Source organism: Camelus bactrianus, chromosome 15, assembly GCF_048773025.1.
Source record: "Camelus bactrianus isolate YW-2024 breed Bactrian camel chromosome 15, ASM4877302v1, whole genome shotgun sequence".
NCBI classification, from domain to species: Eukaryota; Metazoa; Chordata; class Mammalia; order Artiodactyla; family Camelidae; genus Camelus; species Camelus bactrianus.
Genome location: NC_133553.1, coordinates 38,300,078 through 38,318,491, shown reverse-complemented (window position 1 = coordinate 38,318,491; position 18,414 = coordinate 38,300,078). Strand labels below are relative to the sequence as shown.

Sequence of the window (18,414 nt, the reverse complement as noted above, 5' to 3'; positions counted from 1 at the left end):
CTGTCTTGATGACTGTAGCTCTATAGTATTGTCTGAAGTCTGGGAGAGTTATTCCTCCAGCCTCTTTCTTTCTCTTCAGTAATGCTTTGGCAATTCTAGGTCTTTGATGGTTCCATATGAATTTTATTATGATTTTTTCTAGTTCTGTGAAATATGTCCTGGGTAATTGGATAGGGATTGCATTAAATCTGTAGATTGCCTTGGGCAGTGTGACCATTTTAACAATATTGATTCTTCCAATCCAAGAGCATGGAATATCTTTCCATTTTTTAAAGTCTTCTTTAATTTCCTTCATCAATGGTTTATAGTTTTCTGTGTATAATTCTTTCACCTCCTTGGTTAGATTTATTCCCAGATATTTTATTACTTTGGGTGCTATTTTAAAGGGGATTGTTTCTTTACTTTCTTCTTCTGTTGATTTATCGTTAGTGTAAAGAAATGCAACTGATTTTTGAACGTTAATTTTGTAACCTGCTACCTTGCTGAATTCTTCAATCAGCTCTAGTAGCTTTTGTGTGGACCTTTTAGGGTTTTCTATATATAGTAACATGTCATCAGCATATAATGACACTTTTATCTCTTCTTTTCCAATTTGGATCCCTTTTATTTCTTTCTCTTGCCTGACTGCTGTGGCTAGGTCTTCCAGGACTATGTTGAATAGGAGTGGTGATAGTGGGCATCCTTCTCTTGTCCCAGATTTTAATGGGAAGCTTTTGAGTTTTTCACCATTGAGTACTATGCTGGCTGTAGGTCTGTCATATATAGCTTTTATTATGTTGAGATATGTTCCCTCTATACCCACTTTGGCGAGAGTTTTTATCATAAATGGGTGTTGAATTTTATCAAATGCTTTTTCTGCATCGATTGAGATGATCATGTGGTTTTTGTCCTTTCTCTTGTTGATGTGATGTATTACACTGATTGATTTGCGTATGTTGAACCAGCCTTGTGTCCCTGGGATGAACCCCACTTGGTCATGATGTATGATCTTTTTTATGTGTTGTTGGATTCTATTTGCTAAAATTTTGGTGAGGATTTTGGCGTCTATGTTCATCAGTGATATTGGCCTATAATTCTCTTTTTTTGTAGTGTCTTTGCCTGGTTTTGGTATCAGGGTGATGGTGGCTTCATAGAATGAGTTTGGGAGTATTCCTCCTTTTCAATCATCTGGAAGAGTTTGAGAAGGACTGGTATGAGTTCTTCTTTGTATGTTTGGTAGAATTCCCCGGTGAAGCTGTCCGGTCCTGGACTTTTATTTGTAGGGAGGTTTTTAATTGCTATTTCTATTTCCTTTCTAGTGATCGGATTGGTCAAGTGTTCAGATTCTTCTTGATTCAGTTTTGGTGGACAGTATATTTCCAGAAACTTGTCCATCTCCTCTAGGTTATCCAGTTTGGTTCCATATAGTTTTTCATAATATTCTCGTATGATATTCTGTATTTCTATTTTGTTTGTTGTAATTTCTCCATTTTCCTTTCTTATTTTGCTAATTTGTGCTCTCTCTTTTTTCTTCTTTGTGACTTTGGCCAGAGGTTTGTCGATTTTATTTACTTTTTCAAAAAACCAGCTTTTGGTTTGGTTGATTTTTTCTATGGTCTTGTTAATCTCTATTGTATTTAATTCCTCTCTGATCTTTATTATTTCCTTCCTTCTGCTGCTTTTTGTTCTTCTTTTTCTAATTCATTCAGGTGGTGGGTTAAATTGTTTATTTGAGATTATTCTTCTTTTTTGAGGAAGGCCTGTATCGCTATAAACTCCCCTCTTAGCACTGCCTTTGCTGTGTCCCATAGGTTTTGAGTGGTTGTGCTTTCATTATCATTTGTCTCAAGGTATTTTTTAATTTCAGCTTTGATTTCCTCATTGATCCATTGCTTTTTCAATAACATATTGTTTAATCTCCATGCTTTCCTTTTTTTCTCCTTTGTTTCTCTGTTGTTGATTTCCAGTTTCATGGCATTGTGGTCAGTAAAGATGCTTGAGATAATTTCTATCTTCTTAAAATTGTTGAGGTTTCTTTTGTGCCCAAGTACATGATCGATCCTGGAAAATGTTCCATGTGCACTTGAAAAGAATGTATATCCTATTTTTTGGGGGTGTAATGCTCTGAAAATATCCACCAAATCTAGTTTTTCTATTGTAGTATTTAATTTCTCTGTTGCCTTGTTTATTTTCTGTCTGGAAGATCTGTCTAGTGATGTTAATGCAGTGTTAAAATCTCCAACTATGATTGTATTCCCATCAATATCCCCCTTTATCTCTGTTAGTAATTCTTGTATGTACTTAGGTGCTCCTATATTGGGTGCATATTATTAACGAGTGTAATATCCTCATCTTGTATCACTCCTTTAATCATTATAAAATGTCCTTCTTTATCTTTCTTTATGGCCTTTATTTTAAAGTCTATTTTGTCTGAAATCAGTACTGCAACACCTGCTTTTTTGGCTTTTCCATTTGCATGGAATATCCTTTTCCATCCTTTCACTCTCAATCTATATGTGTCCTTCTCCCTAAAGTGGGTCTCTTGTATGCAGCATATTGAAGGTTCTTGCTTTATTATCCAGTCTGCCACTCTGTGTCTTTTGACTGGAGCATTTAGTCCATTAACATTTACAGTAATTAATGATAGATGTGTGTTTATTGCCATTTTGAACTTATCTTTGCAGTTGAATTGGTATATCCTCTTTGTTCCTTTCTTCTTCCTTTTGTGGTTTGGTAATTTTCCTTTGTATTATCATGGATTTTATTTAATTTTTGTGACTCCTTTGTAAATTTTTGGCTTGTGGTTACCCTTTTTTGTAAATCTATCAACCCATTACTATAACTGTTTTTATTAAACTGATAGTAACATGATCTCAAACCCATCCTACTGTTAAAAAAATTTAAAAAAGAAAGAAAAAATATTCTATATTTCCCTGCCTCCCTCTCCCACTCTCAGTGATTTGTATGTCTTCTTTTATAATTTCATGTTTACTTTATTTGTAATTCATGAGTTATCACCTTTCCAGTTGTGTGTTTCTCATTTCTGTAGCATCCTGCTGCTTTTCTATTTAGAATAGCCCTTTCAATATTTCTTTTAGCATGGGTTTAGTGTTGCTAAACTCCTGCAGCTTTTTTTTTGTCTGTGAAACTCTTTATTTCTCCTTCTATCCTCAAGGATAGCCTTGCTGGATAAAGGATCCTAGGCTGCATCTTTTTTTCATTCAGGGCTTTGAATATATCTTGCCACTCGCTTCTGGCCTGTAGTGTCTGTGTAGAGAAATCAGCTGAGAGCCTTATGGGGGTTCCCTTGTAACTTACTCTTTGCTTTTCTCTTGCTGCCTTTAGAATCATTTCTTTATCCTTGACTCTGGCCATCTTGATTATGATATGTCTTGGTGTGGGTCTATTTGGGTTCTTCCTGTTTGGGACCCTCTGAGCTTCCTGTACTTGGATATCTGATTCCTTCTTTAAGTTTGGGAAGTTTTCAGTCATGATTTCTTCAAAAACCTTTTCAATCCCCATTGATCTTTCTTCTCCTTCTGGGACCCCTATTATGCGAAGATTGGGACGCTTTATATTATCCCATAGGTCCCTTATGCTATTTTCATCATTTTTTATTTGCTTCTCTTGTAGTTCTTCTGAATGGGTGCTTTCTATTGCCCTGTCTTCTAGATCACTAGTTCGTTCCTCTGCATTATCTAGTCGGCTTTGCACAGCTATTAGATCATTCCTCATCTCTGTCAATGAGTTTACCCATTCTACTTGGCTCTTCTTTATAGCTTCAATTTCATTTTTGACATATTTTATATCTCTAAACACTATCTCTTTTAATTCCTTCAGCAATTCGATCACTCCTTTTTTGAAATCTTGATCTAGTAGGCTATCGATGTCTATTTCGTTGATCTTTCTTTCAGGGGATTTCTCTTGTTCTTTTAATTGGGAAAGGTTTTTCTGCTTCTTCATCTTGCTCATACCTCTTTGGCACTGTGGTTTATGGAGTATCAGTTGTTTATTTTGGTCCTTAAGGATTTTATCTATCTGATGCCTATTTAGGAATAGAACTTAGGAAAAAAAGAAAAAAAAAATAAGACAGAGAGAGAAAGAATTTTAAAAGAAGGGAGAAAGAGGGTTTGAAAACAGTGTATAATGAATAATAGAAGAGTGAGTCGAAGCAGAGTATTAATCAGGTTGAGACGTCCTTTTGAATCCTTTACAAAAAAAGGGGGGGGGAGATGAATAGATGTATTTGAAACCTGTGTCTAATCAATAGCAGGACATCAAAACCCAAGAGAAATAGAAATGAATTAAGAAGTAAAGATTAAGAGAGTAATAGAAAATAGAACAGGTAAAAACAGATTTAAAAAAAAAGGGGGGGGGTTTGTCGGTGTTCTCCTGGAGTCTGTGTGCTTTTAATGTGAAGTCTTTCTGTCTTCATCCTGTTTTGGAAGCTCAGCTTGCTGTTTTCAGAGGCCCTCCGTTGGCGCCCTCTTCTGTGCTGCTCCCAGCACCTGTCGGCAAGCAGATCGCGCCTCCTCCTAACACTGGGTCAGGTGCAGCTCTCTGCTGTGGGCGGGCGGGTCACTGCCCCTCCGGATGCCGCAGTCAGATGTTGCAGAGTGGCCGGGTAGGAGGGCGGGTCGTGCCCCCTCCCAGCACCTCGGTCAGGGGCTGTGTTCCTGCCCGAAAGGCGGGGGGCCGCTCTCGCTCTACCTGCGCCGCCGCTGGTAGCTCCGCTGCTCTGTGCAGCTGCGCGCTCCGCCCTGGTCGGCGCTCCGCGGGTGGGCTCGGGGAAGACTGAGGGACAGCCCTGTCCCTGCTCCGAGCCAAAACTCAGCTCCTTGTTTGTCTTTGTGGAGCAAGTTCTCTGAGGGACCAGGATGGAAGGATCCTATCTGCCCCAGGCTGCAGGCCAGTCTCAGTCTGGCCTTTGAGGCTGCTAAGCCCTTCGGTGCGGATGCAGGTTTCGCCCCCGCCCCCGCCTGAGTGCTCAGCGCGGAGGATATGGCGGCTGTGCCTGAGCCCCGCCTCTCTTCCCCCGAAAACTTTCCGCGGGTTTTCAGAGATGGGGGTGTGCACCCTTCCCCCGAGAGCACATCAACCTTGCTGTTTTATGGAGGGCCCAGGTTGTTCTGCCCTGTGCACCCACAGCCGCGGTGCGCAGCCCCTTGCGTTCCTCCGGGGCTGCCTCCGTGCAGCCACTTCCGTCCTCCGCCCGGCTTGTGCAGCCTGGCTCTGCCCGCGGCTGCCGGCCCACATCTCAGGCTGGGTGTCGGGGGGACGCTCTGTGCCCGTTTAACTTAGTTCTGTTAGTCAAGGGCTGCTCTGTACAGATCCGAGCCTCGGAGGCTCCCCCTCCGTCCCGCTGGCCTCTCAGTTGGAGAGGGGAGACCCAGCGAGCGAGCGCCAGTCCTCCTTTGCCGCTCCCTCCCCGCGGGACCTGTCCCACGCTGCTTTGCCTTTTGTTCTTTCTTTTTTCCTTTTCTCCTACCAGATTTTTGGCATCTTTATCTTTTGAAGAGGGCGATGTTCTGTCGGAGTTCCACAGGTGCTCTGGTTGGCTGAGTGGGTCTGTAGATGTGGGTCTTGGTGTATTTGTGGGAGAGGGTGACCTGCGAGCGTCCTTCTACTCCGCCATCTTCTCCGTCTTCTCCTATGACATATTCTAATTTGTCTTTTTTTTTTTTTTTTAAAGAAAATACCTATATCTTCTGAATAATTCTTTTCTTCCTTATTGGCTTATGGTATTTTATCACATATTCCATTCTCATGCATACCGGACGGTTAGCTGGAAACCTACACTGGTGTCTTTTTTCTGTAATTACTGTAGGTTTAAATGATAATTTAATATCTAGTAATACAATTTCCCCCTCCCTATTCTCCTTTTCCAAAGTTTTTTCAGCTACTATTGCTTGTTTATATTTCCAATAAATAAAGAACTATAGTGTCAGTTCTGGTAGGCTGAATAATGACCCTCAAAGATATCCAGGTCCCATTTTCTGTAACTAGTGAACGTTATCTTATATGGAAAATGGGTCCTTGAAGGTATAACTAAATGAAGGCACTTTAGATGGGAAAATTTTCCTGGATAGATAGGCCTTAGATGTAATCAGTAGTCTGTTTAAGTAGAAGACAGAGGGAGATTTGACTACAGAGAAGAACACTGTGTGAAGATGGAACGAAGAGAGAGTTGAAGATTCTACCTGCCTTGAAGATGGAACGAAGGGCGCTGAGCCAAGGAAGGCAAGGAATGCAGGTCTAGACACTGGAAGCAAGGAAAAGGAATCTTCCCTAGAGCCTCCCAAGGGAGCATGGCCGGGCCTACACCTTGAGTTCAGTGCAGTGAATCTGATTTTGGACTTCTATGTCCAGAACTGTGTGAGGATAAATGTATGTTCTTTTAAACCATCAAGTTTGTGGTAATTTATTACAGCAGTGATAGGAAACTAATACATCAATTTAATAAAAAATGCTCATGGGATGTTTGTGAATTTTCATTAATGTCATCCATTAATATTTGAAGAATTGACATATTTAAGTTATCAATATTCCTTTCCAAGCAAATATATCTCTTATTTCTGAGTAAAATGTTATGGCTTTTGGGGAAATTTCTTGTACTAATATTTCCAATGAAAGAGATTTTTGTTTTTCAGAGAATCAGCAGCATATTTTTTCTGGAGGGTAAGTATAGAGGGAAAATGGGTGTCATTACAATTGGCAGGAGCTGGGCATTTAACAGGTCAACTTCTATACTATTATATAAGGAACAACAATTTGGTTCTTCAAAAGAGGTTAGCGTAAAGAAACAAACTCACTATTTCTCTAAATTATCTTATTCTTTTGGAAGGCTTTTCTGTAAGCAGGTTTTGTTTACTCTATGAGGATAGATGATGAATAAATGGAAATATAAAGCTGTGTTATCTCTTTAAAATACAACCTTTTTCTATAACACGGCATCAGAGTATCCCCAAAATAATTCTTAAAGACTGAAGTCATGTTTTTCACCAAGACATCAAAACTCTGAGGTTTCTGGCATTTTATATATACCCATCTTCTCTGGTTTGCATTTCATTTTTTATTGTCCTTATTTTGATAATCAAGTTACTTACTTTTTCATTGTGGACACTGAGATTTATTTTGTTGTGTTTCAGACATAGTTATGGGAAGAAATTCTGATGTGTTGGGAGTGGAGTTAATTATTCACAGATTTTTAATACGATTCATGGGACATTTGGGGCTGGTAATTTTTCTAGTAGGTGGTTTGAGTAGGTGAACATAAGAATCCTATAAGAATCTGAAAACATGCAGATGTCTTGATCTTCCTCAAAATATACAGAGGGAGTCAAAGCATTTGTATTTTTAAAAAGCACAAAAGTTCCCTCACCTTGGGTTATGTAGTAAACCCTCCAGAATTAGAGATCTTCTTGAACTGTCAGTCAATCATCCCCAAAGATCTGCTGCTTGTCATCTCCCTGACATAGCTATGTCAATGTGTCCCATTCTCTTTGCGCTAAGAAGAGAATCTAGTTAGTCTTCTTGCCCCTAGCCAGTATCTCCCAGAATTTTCTCTTATATAGTAAATCTTACTAAGAGTCAGAAAGGGCAACTTCAAATATTTAATCAATGTTACTTTATTTCACAGGGAAATTTTTATGCTAGTGCAGCATTTGTGAACTGAAAATTAGAAAGTTCTTTAGTGTATCTCTTTCCAATGTCAAGGGTATACCATTTCTAGTTTATACTGATATTGTGACTATAACTTTGATGGAAAATATCCTACAAACACAGTAATTTTAAGGAAAGGAAATATGTCATCTTTTTGTTCTGACTTTTAATCCTAAATCTTCTTCAAGGAAATGCCTTCTTCTTAAAGACTACTAACATACTCAACTTTCATGGTAACCTTTCTTGTTTCTAATTGTGAGGCATTTGCAATTATTTTGGTGCCTAAATACTATGGTTTTTATTGTGCTTCAATATTTACATTAGAATTTTTTTCTCTACAAGTACAAGGCTCTTAAAGGCTAAGATTTGTAGTACCCCATGCACTGCTGAGAAAACAGTGGTCCCTTCTTATCTGTGGTTTTGATTCTGTGGTTTCTGTTACCCGTGGTCAACTATGGTCCAAAAAATATGAAATGGAAAATCCCTGAAATAACCAATTCATAAGTTTTAAATTTCAGCCATTCTGAGTAGCATGACGAAATCTTGCACTGTGCTGCTCAGCATTGCCTAGGACGTACATAAATCATCCCTTTGCCTGGAATATCCTGTGTTAGTCACTCAATGGCCATCTGGGTTATCAGATGACTACTGCTGTGTTACCACAGTGCTTGTGTTCATCACCCTTATTTTACGTAATAATGACCCCAGAACACAGAGTAGTGATGCTGGCAACTTGGATATGCCCAAGAGAAGCTGAAAAGTGCTTCCTTTATGTGAAAAGGTTCAAGTTCCAGACTTAAAAAGGAAAGAAAAAAAAGTGCTGAGGTTGCTAAGATCTACACTATGAACTAATCTTCTATTTGTGAAATTGTGAAGAAGGAAAAAGAAATCCGTGCTAGTTTTTGTTGTTGTACTTCAAGCTGCAAAAGTTATTGCCACAGCGTGTGATAAGTGCTTAGTTAAGATGGAAAATGCATTACATTTGTACAATGAAAGGGAGAGAAACTACACTCACATAACTTTTATTACAGTGTATTATTATAATTATTTTTACTGTATTATTGGTTATTGTTATTAATCTCTTACTGTGCATAATTTATAAATTAAAGTTTATCATAGGTATGTATGTATAGGAAAAAACATAGTATCTACAGGGTTCAGTACTATTTGTGGTTTCAGGCATCCACTGGGGGTCTTGGAACATAATTCCTACAGGTTAAGGGAGATTATTGTCTTCTCAAGTACATTTTAAGTGCATGAAACTCATATATTGAATTGAATGAAATAAAAACATCTTTCTTAAGAGAGAAACTGATTTTATCAGTTTCAGCTAAGCAAAGTTATTACCTATTTATTTAATTTTTTGTACAGTTAGAAAATCTAATGAGATTAAAGAAAGTGACCATTTTCTTTTTGCAGCTGGTCTTAAAAATATGACTGCCATCTTGGTATCATGCATTGTTGTTTTTAGAAGAATGCATTTCAAAAACTATTGTATTCATATGTAAACAGCAAAACCAACCTTTAGTAGCTATGTTTAGTGTGAGTCTGGTGTGTACATACACATTCTGATGTCTGTGTTTGGTTTAAACGTGTGTGGTGAGGTGAGAGGAGAAACTTTCCTTACGGTAATTATCAAAGCAATACTTAGATAAGAAACATACAACAGTTATGTGATTCAAGATAAGTTACATCCGTTATTATCCAAGAAATTTAAATCTCTTCTTCACTTTGCTTACTACAATAGTAATGCATCACCTGTGTGGAGGATTTCTTGGCATTATTGGCTGATCTTAATATTTATCATAAAAACACTGTTAAAGGAATGACATTGTAAATGCTCTCTTCCACTTTTATGAAAGTGTTATTAAAATGTCTTTACAGAATACAACCATCTTCTCATTAGACGTCACAGAAGGGTTCGGTGAAAAATAGGCTTTTCCCACAAGTTCCAATCCCCTTATCTTTTTTCCCAGCTGTTCTGATTCTTCTAAAAATCAACTTCTCTTGATAGTTTCTGTTAATAGGTAATAAGACCAGTGATTCAAATCACTGATTACCCTCTTTGGGCTTTCAGACCATTCTAGCATGCTTCTAGTTAGAATAATGATTGCAGTGATAAGTCGGCGTGAGAGGATAGTAATTTTATACATTAATGCTCATCGACCTCCTTAGATTTACATTAGCTCTTGCAATAATAAAAAACGTTCTAATGGTAGAAGAAATATTTATGAATATTTTAAATATATTTGTGCCCTCTAGCAAAATTAGAGGTCTACCTGAGCTTTACTGGGATACATTTTGCTGCAGCAAAGCATGTACTTCCACTACTGATAACAGATAAATTTAGATTACTCTGTGTTCTTGTATTCCTTCTCAAAATGTTGTATTTTGATTGGATCTACTAGCTGTGTCTTTAGAGCTCTTTAAGGGAAATTCACTTAAATTTAGAGGACAAATTTAAAATAATTGCTAGCCCTGAATCCATCTTTCCTCCCGCAGGTGCACAGGCACAGGTAGACATGGTTATATTTACTATTTCCACAGAGTCTCCGTGACCTAGTGACTATCTCTGACATGTCTGGTAACAACTCTGACATAGAAGAAGATGTATACTTTTTAACTGGAAGTAGCTACCTTTTCAAATTCTTTAGCAAACCATTACTTAGCATAAAGTCACTTTGCAATCAATTAAATATGAACCTCTGTCACATCAGTATTCATTGAAAAGCACTTAGGTGACTAAAGACCCTTGGCTCCTAAATATTTGACTACTCACCAGCACCAGCCATTTAGAAAGCCTTATTAGCTCTTTATACTTGCAGGGATGGCAGCATGGAAAAGTGAACAAAATGAGGGGAAACATAATTGCCTCCAAATGAATGTTCCTTCAGCTTCGGCATGGCTTGTGCTATTCTGGGGTGTGCCTGTTCTTCCTCTAACTCCCCATACCTTCTGCTGCTACCTTCTGGGGCTTCCAGAACTCTCTGCTTCTACAGCACAGTCTTTTTAAATGAAAATTCAAGATAAAAATAAAGGAATAAATTTATAAATTTTCATCATCCAAGTGGGATGATGAAACTACAGGCTAAACTACACATCTTCCATTTAGCAAATGAAGCAAGTACGAGCGTGTTTAATATTTCAAAAACTGCCTTTAAACAAATTTTTAAACATGTAAGAGCACATGTAAACACAGTAAACAGGAATAACATTAGTTTTAAATGCTAATTTATGATACTAATCACAATAATGACTACTCTATTGATGGAATTATACATGAAGCTACGTGGTGTATGTGTGTTTCTTTCATCTTCTCAGCACCAATGCTGTGAGGTCGGTATTTTCATCCTTGTTTATGTATTAGAAAACTGAGGCTTGGAGAAGTAATTTAAGTAATTCAGGTGATCCTCAGAAGATTACACAGTGCTCTAATTGGAATTAGAATCCAGGCTGGCCTAAATTCAAAGTTCTGTTTCTTGACCATTAAGCCCAATGATGCCTTACAAAGGTTCTCTAAGAGTCTATAAAGAGATTTCTTCAGAACTGTTTAAGTTCTTAAGTGCACAACAAATTTTTGCTTGGACAGTTACTGAATAAAGTAAAAACTTTTATAAAGCTTACCCTTTGCTCAATTTGTTTCTAATTCATAATTTTACCTGTTCAGATGGAAACTTCTACTCGTTATATACCTGATGCTTTCATGAAGTTAAGCCCTTTCATATATAAAGAGTCTAATATACAGTCTGTATATTCAAAAATATACATGATCTTGTAATGCTTGGCTAAAATTTGCAAAATATTTACCTGTGCTTTATTTGGATAATCAATGTCATTAAAAAATATTCCACATCATAAATGTCCTAATTTAAAATAATACTCTTTAATAAATTGAAACAAATAATTATAAAAAGGAGATAATTTTTTCTCCAACAGCATAATAATGACCATTGACAGAATTAGTGAGTGACTAATTGCCAAAAGGGAACGTGAAACAATTATTATGAGACCAGATAATTAATTTATAATGAAAAGGAGTGATACATTTGGCAAAAACTTTTTTAATGCTTTTTGATTTATTTGAAAATAATGATTTTTTCCCAAGTTTATGACTCTATATTTTCCCTTCTCTGTAATGCCCATTTCTTTCAATTCTACAGAAATTATTTTAATCTCAAATAATAAAAAACCTGTATGCTTATTAGTCTGACTCAGGCTTAATGAGAGTTAAAGTTTGGGGTTTTCCTGCTGTCAGCAAAGTCCTCCAATTGTCTCAGTTTTGTAAGATTACTGCCAATATATACAAATTTTCCAGGAATGTTACACTAAATATTAATGGGCATCGAGATTGCTATGCTTGAATTTTTATTCAATGTATTGTTCAGTAACTTTATTTTAACCTGCAGTATTATGAAGCTTGGTATTCTAGGTGTAGTGTTGTTAATATATTGCATATTTTCTCTCCTTTCTCCTTTCAATGTACAGATTTTTTTCTATTTCATACCTTTTAGGTCAGGCATACATGTTAACTTTCATGTGGTTTAATCCCCTGGGTACTGAATGCATTGCTATTTGGGTACTTACATGCATCCGACCATCTCGTGGAGTCCAGGTGGAGAAGAGAAATATCTTCATCTGAGGCAAGATGCTAGAAGACAGGAGAATGTTTTAGGTTAGTCAGAGGTTGCAGTAAAGTTAGGTGAGGAGAATTCTGCTCAAATATTTCTACGTTCTCTGGAACACAAGGCAATATTATGACTTACGGTGAAGAGCTGGGAAAGCAAGCTTAAAAGGGATCATAACACAGATGCCATGGGGAAGGTGAAGGGGGCTGACTAGGGACAAGATAAGTGATCATGAGCAATCCTCAAGCCCCTTGACCATGTAGCCTGCGCAGGTCTGCAATATGGGCAGGATATCCTTTCGGGATGAATGCTGATAAAGCGGCCTCTGGGCTGCCACAGATTCAATATGCCCAGATATGAGTTTTAGGGGCTAAAAAGGTGCCATTTTCTCATTTACACTACTCTATGAAATATATATAGTAAGACTCTTTTTCTACAAGACTGTAACATCTTTGTTAGTTTTGAATTTTAAAATAATGACAAATAAACCATGACATACCAGTGCAATTGAACACTACACATATTAAAGGGAGTAAGATGAGAAGGACCATACATGCTTACATAGGAGGATTTCATAGAGATATTAAATAAATAAAATTGCAACATGATATGTGTAGTAAGTTTTTTTTGTGTGTGAATAAGTTGTGGTTAAAACATACCCATGGACTGTTACTAGTTTGTAGACATTAGATAGTAGTCTACAGGCTGCAATTGTGGAATTTAGACATGACTTTATACAGCATATTCCTTTGTTTCTGAGGCTGAATGGCTAACTTTTCTTGAAGTATATATGATAAAGTGGGACACTGCCCACCTTAATGTTATCATCTATCAGCAGGACTCTAGATGGTGTCATCTGATGAAGTATAAGGGTGTGGCTTGGAGATTTAAGTCTGGTTAGAGCAGGTCAGAGCTTTACTGGAAAAATCTTTACTATCCCAGAAAATGGAGGAGCTCTCAAATTCTCACTAGTAGTGAAACATTGTGAGAGAAGGAGAGAGAGAGAGAGAGAGATTATTGAGTATTCTGGGCATAAAAGCTGTGTAGTGGGTTTGGTCTTTGAAGCTTTTATTTCCAGATATGATGGGCAACTCATGTCAACACTCTCACTGAACTCAACTCAATAACAGATTTACAAAATCTGCTTAAAGGTACTGAAAAACAAACAAACAAGCAAAAAATCTAATGATGAATGATCAAACCAGAATCCTGAGGGGGACAGAAGCACAGGGAAGAAAACCTGGCATTGCGGATGCTTTATCCTGTGGGGTAATGCACTGATTATTGAGAAGGCAGACAGGTCAAGAGGCTTACTAGCCCTCTTGAAAATACCCATATAAATACAGGATGCCCAGGGAAATTTGAATTTCAGATAAATGATGAGCAATTTTTCAGTATAAGCATGTCCTGTGCAATATTTGGTTTAAGGTGAATGAAGGGGAAAAGCTAATATCCACAGGAGGCCAGCCCATCTGGGTGTTCAACAATGAACTACTGATAGGCTTTATTGCCATGTGAGGTTTTAATTTGTGGTGGACTAACACTTCCATACCAATAATTTTTTATGACCACTGCTGCTTTTGTCCTTCTTTCCTAGTATGAAAGGAAAGATGCAGTTGAAAAATTTGAAAAAAAGGATGGCTGAATTTGGCAGAAAAGAGAGGAGGAACTGAGATAAAATGGAATGTTTAGTGAGTTGCTTTTTTCCTGCGTTACATTCCCCCAAACACACACGCGCGCACGCACACACACACACACACTGGGAGAAGAAAAAGAAGAAAATCAGATTTTCCTTTGAGAAGATTTAAAGATCTAAGCATAGGGGAATCCGTATAGTTCTTCAAGTGGGAAGCTAGTGGAAGTACTCACAGACCAACCACAAGGTAGAATGAACAGAAGAAATGGCTGTATGGCATGTGGAGATGGGAGGAGGAGATAGCAGAGCACTTCCTCTGGGTTCTGAAAGGAGTAGAGAGAGCCAAACTGCCGGAGCCGGCTGTAAAAGAAGTGGAGAGGCAGGTCCAGGACATCTGCCAAGTATTTGAAGAAGTGCAAATTGAGGAGAAATCCCAACCTACAGCAGTGGTAAGAAGTAGACAGCCCATGTACAGTCAGCATACGTGGTGGAAATCTCTAGGAAGCGCTCCTCCAGACAACACCAGCTGGGCTAAAAGCTGAGGAAGTTTTAGGATGTGGGAACAGATGGGAAGGGTGTATCTGTAGAGTTGTAACAATGACCTAACAATGGCCCAAGTTGCTTAACAATGATTCCAAGTCAAACAATGATCTCTCTTTTCCTGCTGGGATGGTTAACTTTGTGTGTGAATTTGACTTTGCTAAAGATTGCCCAGACAGCTGGTAAAACATTATTTCTGAGTGAGTCTGTGAAGGCATTTCTGGAGGAGATTAATATTTGAATTGGTAAAACAGATAGTCCTTCCCCATATGGATAGGCATCATCCAATCTGCTGAGGCCCTGAATAGAACAAAAAGATGGAGGAAAGGTGACTTTAGTTTCTCTGCTTGAGCTGAAACATCTATTTTCTCCTTCCTGGTTTTTGGACTTCTGGATTCAGATCAAGAGCAACATCAGTATACCCCTACCCACCACCCCTTGCCCAGTTCTTAGGCTTTTAGACTTCGACTGAATCATACCACTAGTTTTCCTAATTCTCCAGCTTGCAGACAGCAGATCTATGACTCTTTGGCCTCATAACTGCTTGAGCCAATTCCTATAATAAATATTCTCTTATCTCTTTTTGTAGATTATTGGTTCTATTTCTCTGGAGAGGTCTGACTAATCCACTTACTAACCCTACTGGGAAGTAGGCTAGCAAACCCATAAGAATACAGACAAGTCAGACAGAAAGTAGATACAGAGAAAAACCTAGGAATTTATGGTAAGCTAAGATATGATTGTATCATAAACCTAAATCTGTCAAGAAATCATTGTGTTGGGTTGAGAGACACTGAAATTGATTGGAGTAAAATGTTCACATTATATAGCTGGGATTTCAGAGACAGGTATAAATTGATTATAGAAATGAAGAAAATTTGCTTAGAATCTTGACTATAAATCTTATACTTGTGATATCAGGCTATACACAGAAAGAACCTGAAGAAAGATCCAATCAAATTACTCATGGTGATTTGGGACTGGAGTGGTGTGGAGTGGAATGGAGATATGGGATTATAGCAATACTCCCTTAGTACATTGTATATTTCTCAAATGTTTCAATTTTGAACCAAACGAATAGTTTCATTGGAGCAAGAAATAGATCCTTCCAAACACAAGAAAGATTAACATTAACATGGGGAAATGGACTGAGCATATATAATCATGACCTTCCTCTTACTGGCGCACTGAACTACTAGGCAAAGCATAGCATAGAACTGGGAAACCTGGGGGAGATCCCAGTTGCTACATATAAGACCTCAGATTCATTGATGAGAAGATGTACCTTCAGGGCACCACTGTTGTAAATGCTGAGCAAAGACCCAATCATTACAATGTGGCTCTGCCTCTTTGGAAAAGCCCATGATGAGGCTCTGATTCGTGTCTAGGGTGGAACATCTGAGTTAACACAGGTAAAAGAATGACCTGTCATCTTGCTTCATGAATCCCTGGAAGAAATAATTTTCCTGCTCACTTTAGCTGTCTGACAGAAATATCCAGGTAGAGTAGAACAACCACTTCCTCATTTAGCTGGGAGAGGATGGTTCTCTACACTGGTGAAGCCTCCTGGCTAAGCCTCAGTGAAGAGGACTTAATTTAGTCCTGTCACTTCCCATCTGCTGGTGGAGAAAATCTTATCATATTTTTCACTACTGGATCGTCCATTACTGCTGAAGAGCTGAGGTGACAACTCACACTGAGGAGGCTCTCTCTTTCTGACAGGAACAGGCAAAGAAAGCTCAAGAAGGAGGCAAAGCTGAAAAAAGGAAACAGGTGGCTCTGTTGGAGAGGTTGCACCATTAAAGGTGAAAAACAGAACCCATGCTGCTGAAAACAGAGTTTGTGACCAGAAGGTTAAATGGAGGAACAAGATTTCAACACAAAGGAGAAACACTAAAAAATGTAATTCATGACTGAAAATATGAGAGATGCAGGAGAGTCCCAGGGGAAGTAATATGCAAATAATCAGCACTCCAGGAGCAAAAGGAGCAGATGGAGGTGGAATCAATAATCAAAGCAATGATCTTCAGCTCCCTGATCTGAAGAAAGATCAAAAGGGCTTATCACATGTCAGGTAGAAGTGATGGAAAAGGCATACTTCTGGATATATCTTTGTAAAATTTCTGGCCTCTGTGGAAAGAGAAAAAATATATACATTTTTCAGACAAATAAAAAAGTTCAAATTAATGAAAAAGGAATGGTTGACTTTGACTTCTTATGTATGACAGTAGAAGCTAGTGGAACAATGGTTATAAGCTTTTGAGAGAGAAAGCACTGTTGTATAAAAATCCATGTATGACTGAAGAATTGTGCTGTATACCAGAGATTGACACAACATTGTAAACTGACTATACCTCAATTAAAAAAAATCCTACTCTTGGAAATGTTATTCGTACGATGAAAGAAGAGGACATTTTGGGATATGTAGGAACTCAAAGTATTCTACTCATATTCTCATTCAAAATTACTCAAGGATGTACTCCAGCATAAATGACAGTAAATTTGAATACAAATCTAAAGCAAATGGAAAATAAAAAAATACAATAAATAGTAGTGAGCAATGAATCTAGCAAAATATGTAGGTGTTGTCAAGTGGATGAGGATAAAGTGATTGCAAAACGTAATCACTGTTGAATAAGTATACTAAGAAGAGAAGAGGCATGCTCTAAGGAAAAAGTGAAAAATAACATGGAATTGCATTTCTAAAGTACATACTCAGAAAAATCTAGGATTTGGAAATGTATGAATGAGTGAGAGAGTAAAATATTTTTATGGTCCTGCCACTGTGGGAATGGTAAAAGTACTATTACTTTTAATAAAAGAGCAGAGAAATATGGGTTTTAATATGACTGCTTAAAATACAGGCTGATAAACTATTCAAGCAATAGAGAAACATATTATTATTACCAAGTTATTGGTAGGGGGCAATTGAAATGCAAAACAAAATAAAATGAGCACAAAAACAACTTGTTCAAGCCAGTGGAAGTAGAAAAACATAAGTAAAGAGTATAATGAAGAAATTAACATAAAATTAGATGGGAATGAGAACAAACACATGACTTTTCACAATAAATGCAAATAGACTGAGTTCTCCAATTAAAAGACAAAGTCCAGCTATATACTTTTTATAAGAAATGTAACTGAATTAAAAAAAAAGTGTTTCATAAATACAAAGAAGAGCAAAGATAAAGTAAGTGCAAAGAAAAAGGGGTGGTTATAATATCAGAAAGTGGGGAATTTCAGGCAAAAATAAATCAGTAAATGTATCAGAAAATATTATGTAATAATATATATTTTTTAAAGCAGCAAAACTACCTGGTAAATGTATCAGAAAGGGTCCAGTCAGGAGATAATAATCACACTATAATTTAAATGGGGAAGTTAAATGTAAGAAAATTTTAACTAATAACAAGGGATTAGCTACTAAGAAATAAAGTGAGCACTAAAGAATGCAAGAAGGGCAGATAGAGGGAACCCCCTAGGGCTGAGACTGGTTACCTAAAAAATGAACACATTTGGGAGCACTCCCTTCCCTCTCTGCATCCCTCACCTCAGGCTGAGATTTAGATGTCATTGGAGAAGGTATGACTCCAGCCCTTAGATGGTGAAGTTCACCAAGGTACTGCAGATTGCAGCTGGCAAGCAGGAACTGCCAGCTAGAATAGTAACGAAAGTTTCCAGGAGGCTGCCCAGGTGGTGCTGTTGAAATTCACTTGAAAGCTATTTAGGGTGCCGGTAAAATTGACATGGAAGCTAGCTGGGGTGCCTGGGGAACTCTCCAGAAAGCTACCCATAAGAGAACTGCTAAAATTTGCTGAGGAACAGTTCCACTGGGAGTCCTGCATGCCAGCCAACTGCCAGAGGAGAAAGAAGAAAAGGGCAGCTCACTGGAACCAGAAACAGAAGTCCCTTTCTCCCACAATGTCCCTCCACCGCCCCCTACTGACAAAGGCTAATATTGGCCAAGTGCCA

At 37.9% G+C, this 18,414-nt stretch overlaps 1 long non-coding RNA gene across 1 annotated transcript in view; it reads right to left on the bottom strand.

Moving 5' to 3' along the window:
• Positions 1–18,414, bottom strand: part of LOC123612051 (uncharacterized) — a 106,448-nt gene that overhangs the window by 33,757 nt on the left and 54,277 nt on the right. The window contains exon 3 of the long non-coding RNA XR_006719213.2: positions 12,226–12,289. This is a non-coding gene — a long non-coding RNA (uncharacterized LOC123612051). The remainder of the gene's footprint in view (positions 1–12,225; positions 12,290–18,414) is intronic.